Here is an 11,519-nt window from a genome sequence, read left to right as displayed (position 1 = left end):
CGTGCCGAGACACCACGTGATGATCGGGTGTGATAAGCTCTACGTTCACATACAACGGGTGCAAGCCAGTTTTGCACACGCGGAATACTCGGGTTAAACTTGACGAGCCTAGCATATGCAGATATGGCCTCGGAACACTGGAGACCGAAAGGTCGAGCGTGAATCATATAGTAGATATGATCAACATAGAGATGTTCACCATTGAAAACTACTCCATCTCACGTGATGATCGGACATGGTTTAGTTGATTTGGATCACGTGATCATTTAGATGACTAGAGGGATGTCTATCTAAGTGGGAGTTCTTAAGTAATATGATTAATTGAACTTTAATTTGTCATGAACTTAGTCCTGATAGTATTTGCAAATTGTGTTGTAGATCAATAGCTCGCGTATAGCTCCCCTGTTTTATTTTCATATGTTCCTAGAGAAAACTAAGTTGAAAGATAATAGTAGCAATGATGCAGACTGGGTCCGTGATCTGAGGATTATCCTCATTGCTGCACAGAAGAATTATGTCCTTGATGCACCGCTAGGTGACGGACCGATTGCAGGAGCAGATGCAGACGTTATGAACTTTTGACAAGCTCGATATGATGACTACTTGATAGTTTAGTGCACCATGCTTTACGGCTTAGAATTGGGGCTTCAAAGACGTTTTGAATTCCACGGAGCATATGAGATGTTCCAAGAGTTGAAATTAGTATTTCAGACTCATGCCCATGTCGAGAGGTATGAGACCTTTGACAAGCACTTTGCCTACAAGATGGAGGAGAATAGCTCAGCTAGTGAGCATGTGCTCAGAATGTCTGAGTACTACAATCACTTGAATCAAGTGGGAGTTAATCTTCCAGATAAGATAGTGATTGACAGAGTTCTCTAGTCACTATCACCAAGTTACTAGAACTTCGTAATGAACTATAATATGCAAGGGATAACGGAAACGATTCCCAAGCTCTTCGCGATGCTGAAATCGGCGAAGGTAGAAATAAAGAAAAAGCATAAAATGTTGATGGTTGACAAGACCACTAGTTTCAAGTAAAAGGGCAAGGGAAAGAAAGGGATCTTCAAGAAAAATGGCAAGCAAGTTTCTACTCCCATGAAGAAGCCCGAAGCTGGACCTAAGCCTGAAACTGAGTGCTTCTACTGCAAAGGGAATGGTCACTAGAAGCGGAACTACCCCAAATATTTGGCGGATAAGAAGGATGGCAAAGTGAACAAAGGTATATTTGATATATAGATTACTGATGTGTACTTTACTAGTGTTCGTAGCAACCCCTGGGTATTTGATACTGGTTCAGTTGCTGATGACCCACAAGTGTAGGGGATCTATCGTAGTCCTTTCGATAAGTAAGAGTGTCGAACCCAACGAGGAGCAGAAGGAAATGACAAGCGGTTTTCAGTAAGGTTTTCTCTGCAAGCACTGAAATTATCGGTAACAGATAGTTTTGTGATAAGAAAATTCATAACGGGTAAATACCAATAAAAGAAAATAAGGTGCAGCAAGATGGCCCAATCCTTTTTGTAGCAAAGGACAAGCCTGGACGAATTCTTATATGAAGGAAAATGCTCCCGAGGACACATGGGAATTATCGTCAAGCTAGTTTTCATCACGCTCATATGATTCGCGTTCGTTACTTTGATAATTTGGTATGTGGGTGGACTGGTGCTTGGGTGCTGCCCTTTCTTGGACAAGCATCCCACTTATGATTAACTCCTATTGCAAGCATCCGCAACTACAAAAGAAGTATTAAGGTAAACCTAACCATAGCATGAAACATATGGATCCAAATCAGCCCCTTACGAAGCAACGCATAAACTAGGGTTTAAGCTTCTGTCACTCTAGCAACCCATCATCTACTTATTACTTCCCAATGCCTTCCTCTAGGCCCAAACAATGGTGAAGTGTCATGTAGTCGACGTTCACATAACACCACTAGAGGAAAGACAACATACATCTCATCAAAATATCGAACGAATACCAAATTCACATGACTACTTATAGCAAGACTTCTCCCATGTCCTCAGGAACAAACGTAACTACTCACAAATCATATTCATGTTCATAATCAGAGGGGTATTAATATGCATAAAAGATCTGAACATATGATCTTCCACCAAATAAACCAACTAGCATCAACTATAAGGAGTAATCAACACTACTAGCAACCCACAGGTACCAATCTGAGGCTTTGGGACAAAGATTGGATACAAGAGATGAACTAGGGTTTTTGAGGAGATGGTGCTGGTGAAGATGTTGATGGAGATTGACCCCCTCCCGATGAGAGGATCATTGGTGATGACGATGGCGATGATTTCCCCCTCCTGGAGGGAAGTTTCCCCGGCAGAACAGCTCCGCCGGAGCCCTAGATTGGTTCCGCCAAGGTTCCGCCTCGTGGCTGCGGAGTTTCGTCCCGTAAGCTTGCTTATGATTTTTTTTCCGGACGAAAGACATCATATAGCCAAAGATGGTCACCGGAGGCCTGACAGGGGGCCCATGAGGCAGGGGGCGCGCCCAGGGGGTAGGGCGCGCCCCCCACGCTCGTGGATGGTGGGTGGTCCCCCTCTGGTGCTTTCTTCGCTCAGTATTTTTTATAAATTCCAAAACTGACTTTCGTGGAGTTTCAGGACTTTTGGAGTTGTGCAGAATAGGTCTCTAATATTTGCTCCTTTTCCAGCCCAGAATTCCAGCTGTAGGCATTCTCCCTCTTCATGTAAACCTTGTAAAATAGGAGAGAAAAGGCATAAGTATTGTGACATAATGTGTAATAACAGCCCATAATGCAATAAATATCAATATCAAAGCATGATGCAAAATGGATGTATCAACTCCCCCAAGCTTAGACCTCGCTTGTCCTCAAGCGAAAGCCGATAACAATAAATATGTCCACATGTTTAGAGATAGAGGTGTCGATAAAATAAAATACGGACATGAGGGCATCATGATCATTCTTATAACAGCAAAATTTATATATATTGTCATATGATTTCTTATGCTCAAGTAACAATCTATTCACAATGTCAAGTATGAATCAGAAACTTCATTGAAAACTAACAAACTATAATCTCGGTCATTGAAGCAATTGCAATTTATCATAACATAGGAAAGAGTCAATATAAGAGCTTTTCAGCAAGTCCACATACTCAACTATCATTTAGTCTTTCACAATTGCTAACACTCACGCGATACTTATGGTTATGGAGTTTTAATCGGACACAGAGAAAGATAGGGGCTTATAGTGTTGCCTCCCAACCTTTTATCTCAAGGTTAATGTCAACAATAATAGTTCATGCTAACTTACATCCAATTGGATATATATATATATATATCAGGATCATTCCAACACAATGTGCTTGCCAAAGGATAAAATGTAATTAAAAAGAAAAGGTGAAGATCACCATGACTCTTGTATAAGGTATAAGGCAAGAATGAAAGATAGGCCCTTCGCAGAGGGAAGCAGAGGTTGTCATGTGCTTTAAGGTTGGATGCACAAAATCTTAATGCAAAAGAACGTCACTTTATATTGCCACTTGTGATACGGACCTTTATTATGCAGTCTGTCGCTTTTATTGCTTCCATATCACCAGGTCGTATAAAGCTTATTTTCTCCACACTAATAAATCATACATATTTAAAGAGCAATTTTTATTGCTTGCACAATGACAACTTACTTGAAGGATTTTACTTAATCCATAGGTAGATATGGTGGACACTCATGGCAAAACTGGGTTTAAGGATATTTGGAGGCACAAGTAGTATCTCTACTTGGTGCAAAGAATTTGGCTAGCATGAGGGGGAAAGGCAAGCTCAACATGTTGGATGATCCATGACAATATACTTTATTTCGGATATAAGAGAACATAACCCATTACGTTGTCTTCCTTGTCCAACATCAACTCTTTAGCATGTCATATTTTAATGAGTGCTCACAATCATAAAAGATGTCCAAGATAGTGTAATTGTATGTGAAAACCTCTCTTTTCTTTATTACTTCCTATTAATTGCAAAGATGACCAAAACTATGTTTGTCAACTCTCAACAACTTTTATTCATCATACTCTTTATATGTGAAGTCATTACTCTCCATAAGATCAATATGATCTCTTTATTTCTTTTTATTCTTTCTTTTCTTATTCTCAAGATCATAGCAAGATAGCAAAGCCCTTGACTCAACACTAATCTTTATTATATAGCTCACGGACTCGATTACGAAGAGAGATCATAAAGCAAAACTCAAAACTAGATCATACTAAAAACTTTATTCTACTGGATCAAGATATTACTAAAAGGATCGAACTAAGAAAAGCGATAAAGATAGAGATGTGATGGTGATACAATACCGGGGCACCTCCCCCAAGCTTGGCAGTTGCCAAGGGGAGTGCCCATACCCGATACTCAGTTCTCCTTTGCTGGTGAAGAAGATGGTGGTGATGATGGATAGTCACACATCGAGTGTAGGAGCTCCTCCAGTTTGCGGATAATGCCCTTGAGTGTGGTGATGTGCTCCTTCAACAAAATGTTTTCACGTGTGAGATACTTATTTTGTATGCGAGCTAACTCAATCATCTAGAAAGCTTCAATCTCCGTTGGGGTAAGAAGATTGTGATGAGGTTGGAGGATGTCTTCATCTTCTGCCACCGGAACTTGGTTCTCCATGGCCTTCTTGATCCCATCATCCTTGTTGATCTCCTCGTGCTCTTCTCTCTTCAGCTCTATCTTCATTAGCCAAGCATCGTTGTCACCATTGTTGGAGGAGGGGGACGACATGATGCCTGGCCTTGACAACTCTGGCAGAAAACAGCTCGAAACGAAAATAGAGGATATTTGCGTGATACGGTGGTCAAAACCTTCGGGAGATTATATAATGAATTTTTACCGACCAAAAGAAGTATCGTGCAAGAAAACGGAGTCCGGAGATCACACGAGGTGCCCACGAGGCAGAGGGCGCGCCCTCCACCCTCGTGGATGCATCGTGTCCTTCCCGGACTACTTCTTATTTTCCTATTTTCTTAAATATTCCAAAACAGAGAAAATTACCATTAGAACTGTTTTGGAGTCGGTTTACTTACCATACCACATACCTATTCCTTTTCAGAGTCTGAAACATTCTGGAAAGTGTCCCTTATGTATTCCTCCGGGGTTACGGTTTCAATAACATTAGTTTCAACATTTATGGGATTACCTGAGATATAATGTTTGATTCTTTGACCGTTCACCACCTTCAGATTTGTGCCTTCGAAATTGTTGATTTTTATGGCACCGGAACGATAGACCTCCTCGATAACGTAAGGACCTTCCCATTTAGAGAGAAGCTTTCCTGCAAAAAATCTTAAACGAGAGTTGAATAGCAACACATAATCACCTACATTAAACTCACACTTTTGTATCCTTTTGTCATGCCATCTTTTAACTTTTTCTTTAAACAGTTTGGCATTCTCATAGGCCTGGGTTCTCCATTCATCAAGGGAGCTAATCTCAAATAACCTCTTCTCACCGGCAAGTTTGAAATCATAATTGAGCTCTATAATGGCCCAATATGCTTTATGTTCTAGTTCGAGAGGTAAGTGACATGCTTTTCCATAAACCATTTTATAAGGAGATATACCCATAGGATTTTTATATGCAGTTCTATAGGCCCATAATGCATCATCAAGTTTCTTGGACCAATTCTTTCTAGATCTATTAACAGTCTTTTGCAAAATCAATTTAAGCTCTATGTTACTCAGTTCTACTTGACCACTGGACTGCGGATGATATGGAGATGCAATTCTATGATTAACATCATACTTAGCAAGCATTTTACGAAAAGCACCATGAATAAAATGTGAACCACCATCAGTCATTAAATATCTAGGGACTCCAAACCTCGGAAAAATAACTTCTTTAAGCATCTTAAAAGAGGTGTTATGATCAGCACTACTAGTTGGAATAGCTTCTACCCACTTAGTAACGTAATCAACAGCAACTAAAATATGTGTATAGCCATTAGAGGAAGGAAACGGTCCCATATAATCAAAGCCCCAAACATCAAATGGTTCGATAACAAGTGAATAATTCATAGGCATTTCTTGACGTCTACTAATATTACCAATTCTTTGACATTCATCGCAAGACAAGACAAACTTACGGGCATCCTTGAAGAGAGTAGGCCAATAAAAACCGGATTGCAATACCTTATGTGCAGTTCTATCTCCAGCGTGGTGTCCTCCATAAGCTTCGGAGTGACACTTGCATAGGATCTGTTCCTGTTCATGCTCAGGTACACAACGTCTAATAACACCATCTACTCCTTCTTTATAAAGGTGTGGGTCATCCTAGAAGTAATGTCTTAAATCATATAAAAACTTTTTCTTTTGCTGGTATGTGAGACTGGGTGGTATTAATTTAGCAACTATGTAATTAGTATAATCAGCATACCATGGAGCAGTACGAGAAGCATTTATGACAGCTAATTGTTCATCACGAAAGCTATCATCAATAGGTAGTGGGTCATCAAGAACATTCTCTAACCTAGACAAGTTGTCTGCAATGGGGTTCTTAGCTCCCTTTCTATCTATTATATGCAAATCAAATTCTTGTAGCAAGAGAACCCATCTAATAAGTCTAGGTTTAGCATCTTTCTTTTCCATAAGATATTTAATAGCAGCAGGATCAGCGTGAACAGTTACTTTAGAATCAACAAAATAAGGTCTGAACTTATCACAAGCAAATACAACTGCTAATTTTTTTCTTCAGTAGTAGCATAATTTCTCTGGGCACTGTCTAGAGTTTTACTAGCATATTGGATAACATTTAATTTCTTATCAACTCTTTGTCCTAGAACAGTACCTACAGCATAATCACTAGCATCACACATAATTTCAAAGGGTAAATTCCAATCAGGTGGCTGAACAATAGGTGCAGAAATCGAAGCTTTCTTAAGTATTTCAGATACTTCTACACAATCATCATCAAAGACAAAAGGAATATCTTTTTGTAAGAGATTAGTCAGAGGCCTAGAAATTTTTGAGAAGTCTTTAATGAACCTCCTATAAAATCCGGCATGACCAAGAAACTTCTTATACCTTTAATGTCCTTAGGACATGGCATCTTTTCAATCGCATCAACTTTAGCTTTATCAACTTCAATACCTCTTTCAGAAATTTTATGCCCCAAGACAATACCTTCATTAACCATAAAGTGGCACTTCTCCCAATTCAAGACAAGATTAGTTTCTTCACATCTCTGCAAAACTCGATCAAGGTTGCTTAAGCAATCATCAAAATAAGATCCATAGACGGAGAAATCATCCATGAAAACCTCGACAATCTTTTCACAAAAATTAGAGAATATAGCCATCATGCATCTTTGAAAGGTAGCAGGTGCATTACATAAACCAAAAGTCATACGTCTATAAGCAAAAGTACCGAAAGGGCAAGTAAAAGTGGTCTTTTCTTGATCCTCTTTTGACACAGGTATTTGAGAGAAACCGGAGTAACCATCTAGAAAACAAAAATGTGTATGTTTGGATAGTCTTTCTAGCATTTGATCAATAAAAGGTAAAGGGTAATGATCCTTTTTAGTAGCTTTATTTAGTTTACGGAAATCAATTACCATCCTATAACCTGTAACAATTCTTTGTGGGATCAATTCATTTTTATCATAAGGAACAACATTAATACCTCCCTTCTTAGGGACACAATAACAATTCTTTGTGGGATCAATTCATCTTTATCATAAGGAACAACAGTAATACCTCCCTTCTTAGGGACACAATGGACAGGGCTTACCTACTGACTATCAGCAACGGGATAAATTATACCTGCCTCCAGAAGCTTTAGTATTTCTTTTCTTACCACTTCTTTCATCTTAGGATTTAACCGTCATTGGTGATCAACAACCGGTTTAGCGTCTTTCTCCAATTTTATTTTGTGCTGACATAGAGTGGGACTAATGCCCTTAAGATCATCAAGAGTATATCCAATAGCAGCACCGTGCTTCTTCAGAGTTTTCAAACATTTCTTTTCTTCATGCTCTGAAAGGTTGGCACTAATAATAACAAGATATATCATCAAGATAAGCATATTTAAGAGTATCAGGTAATGGTTTGAGCTCAAACACGGGATCACCCTTGGGTGGAGGGGGATCCCCTAGGATTTCAACAGGCAAGTTGTGTTTCAAAATAGGCCCCTGATTAAAGAATACTTCATCTATTTCCCTTCTTTCATTCATAAACATATAATTCTCATGGTCTAGCAAATATTGTTCTAAAGGATCATTAGGAGGCACGACAATAGAAGCAAGACAAATAATTTCATCTTTACTAGGCATTTCTTTATCATGGGGTTGTCTACGAAATTTAGCAAAATTAAACTCATGAGACATATCCCCTAAACCGATAGTAACAACATCCTTTTTGCAATCTATCCTAGCATTAACAGTATTCAAGAAGGGTCTACCAAATATAATAGGACAAAAGTCATCTTGTGGGGAGCCAAGAACAAGAAAATCAGCAGGATATTTAACTTCCCCACACAAGACTTCAACATCTCTAACGATCCCAATTGGTGAAATAGTATCTCTATTGGCAAGTTTAATAGTAACATCAATTTCCTCTATCTCAACAGGTGCAATATCATGCATAATTTCTTTGTATAAGGAATGAGGTATTGCACTTGCACTAGCACTCATATCACACAAGCCATGATAACAATGATCTCCTATTTTAACAGAAATAACAGGCATGCCAACAACAGGTCTATGTTTACCCTTAGTATCGGGTCTAGCAATTCTAGCAGCTTCATCACAGAAGTAAATAACATGCCCATCAATATTATCAGCCAAGAGATCCTTAACCAAAGCAATACTAGGTTCAACTTTAATTTGCTCAGGGGGTTTGGGTGTCTTAATATTACTTTTGTTAACCACAATGGAAGCCTTAGCATGATCCTTTATTCTAACAGGGAAAGGTGGTTTCTCGATATAAGTAGTCGGAACAATAGGATCATTATAAGTGATAGTTTCTTCTACAACTTTGATAGGTTCAACTACTTTTACTTTGATGGGAGGATGATATTTAAACCACTTCTTCTTAGGGAGATCAACATGAGTAGCAAATGATTCACAAAAAGCAGCTACTATCTCAGAGTCAAGTCCATATTTCGTGCTAAACCCACAGAAAACATCGCTATCCATAAAAGATTTAACACAATCAAACTTAGGTGTCATACCTGACTCCTTACCTTCGTCGAGATCCCAATCTTCAGAGTTGCATTTAATTCTTTCCAATAAATCCCATCTGAATTCAATAGTCTTCATCATAAAAGAACCAGTACAAGAAGTATCGAGCATGGAGCGATTGTTGTCAAAAAGCCGAGCATAAAAATTTTGAATAATTATTTCTCTTGAGAGCTCATGATTGGGGCATGAATATAACATTGACTTAAGCCTCCCCCAAGCTTGAGCGATGCTTTCGCCTTCGCGAGGCCAAAAATTATATATATAATTACGATCACGATGAACAAGATGCATAGGATAAAACTTCTGATGAAATTCCAATTTCAATCGTTTGTAGTTCCATGCTCCCATATCATCACATAGCCTATACCATGTCAATGCCTCTCCCTTCAAAGATAAAGGGAAGACCTTCTTTGTGATAACATCCTCGGGCATACCTGCAAGCTTAAATAATCCACAAACTTCATCCACATAGATTAGGTGCAAATCGGGATGCAATGTTCCATCTCCTGTAAAGGGATTAGCTAGCAATTTCTCTATCATACCCGAAGGAATTTCAAAGTAAACATTTTCGGTAGGTTCAGTAGGTTGAGGAGAAACTCTTTGCTCTACTGGTCGGGGTGAAGATACCCCGAACAAGCCCCTCAAAGGATTACTTTCCATAGTAATAAGTGATAGTCAATTTCAGCACACTATATAAGTAATAAGGTTTTCTCTGCAAGCACTGAAATTATCGGTAACAGATAGTTTTGTGATAAGATAATTCGTAACGGGTAACAAGCAATAAAAGAAAATAAGGTGCAGCAAGATGGCCCAATCCTTTTTGTAGCATTCTTATATGAAGGAATACGCTCCCGAGGACACATGGGAATTATCGTCAAGCTAGTTTTCATCACGCTCATATGATTCGCGTTCGTTACTTTGATAATTTGGTATGTGGGTGGACTGGTGCTTGGGTGCTGCCCTTTCTTGGACAAGCATCCCACTTATGATTAACTCCTATTGCAAGCATCCGCAACTACAAAAGAAGTATTAAGGTAAACCTAACCATAGCATGAAACATATGGATCCAAATCAGCCCCTTACGAAGCAACGCATAAACTAGGGTTTAAGCTTCTGTCACTCTAGCAACCCATCATCTACTTATTACTTCCCAATGCCTTCCTCTAGGCCCAAACAATGGTGAAGTGTCATGTACTCGATGTTCACATAACACCACTAGAGGAAAGACAACATACATCTCATCAAAATATCGAACGAATACCAAATTCACATGACTACTTATAGCAAGACTTCTCCCATGTCCTCAGGAACAAATGTAACTACTCACAAATCATATTCATGTTCATAATCAGAGGGGTATTAATATCCATAAAAGATCTGAACATATGATCTTCCACCAAATAAACCAACTAGCATCAACTACAAGGAGTAATCAACACTACTAGCAACCCACAGGTACCAATCTGAGGGTTTGGGACAAAGATTGGATACAAGAGATGAACTAGGGTTTTAGAGGAGATGGTGCTGGTGAAGATGTTGATGGAGATTGACCCCCTCCCGATGAGAGGATCATTGGTGATGACGATGGCGATGATTTCCCCCTCCTGGAGGGAAGTTTCCCCGGCAGAACAGCTCCGCCGGAGCCCTAGATTGGTTCCGCCAAGGTTCCGCCTCGTGGCGGCGGAGTTTCGTCCCGTAAGCTTGCTTATGATTTTTTTTCGGACGAAAGACACCATATAGCCAAAGATGGGCACCGGAGGCCTGACAGGGGGCCCACGAGGCAGGGGGCGCGCCCAGGGGGTAGGGCGCGCCCCCCACCCTCGTGGATGGTGGGTGGTCCCCCTCTGGTGCTTTCTTCGCTCAGTATTTTTTATAAATTCCAAAACTGACTTCCGTGGAGTTTCAGGACTTTTGGAGTTGTGTAGAATAGGTCTCTAATATTTGCTCCTTTTCCAGCCCAGAATTCCAGGTGCAGGCATTCTCCCTCTTCATGTAAACCTTGTAAAATAAGAGAGAAAAGGCATAAGTATTGTGACATAATGTGTAATAACAGCCTATAATGCAATAAATATCAATATCAAAGCATGATGCAAAATGGACGTATTAGTTGCTATGATTAGTAACTCGAAACAGGAGTTGCGGAATGAACAGAGTCTAGTTAATGGTAAAGTGACGATGTCTGTTGGAAGTGGTTCCAAGATTGATATGATCATCGTCGCACACTCCCTATACTTTCGGGATTAGTGTTGAACCTAAATAAATGTTATTTGTTGTTTGCGTTGAGCATGAATGTGATTTGA

This window comes from Triticum aestivum, chromosome 1D (genome assembly GCF_018294505.1).
Source record: "Triticum aestivum cultivar Chinese Spring chromosome 1D, IWGSC CS RefSeq v2.1, whole genome shotgun sequence".
Taxonomy (NCBI): Eukaryota; Viridiplantae; Streptophyta; class Magnoliopsida; order Poales; family Poaceae; genus Triticum; species Triticum aestivum.
This window is presented reverse-complemented; position numbering follows the sequence as displayed.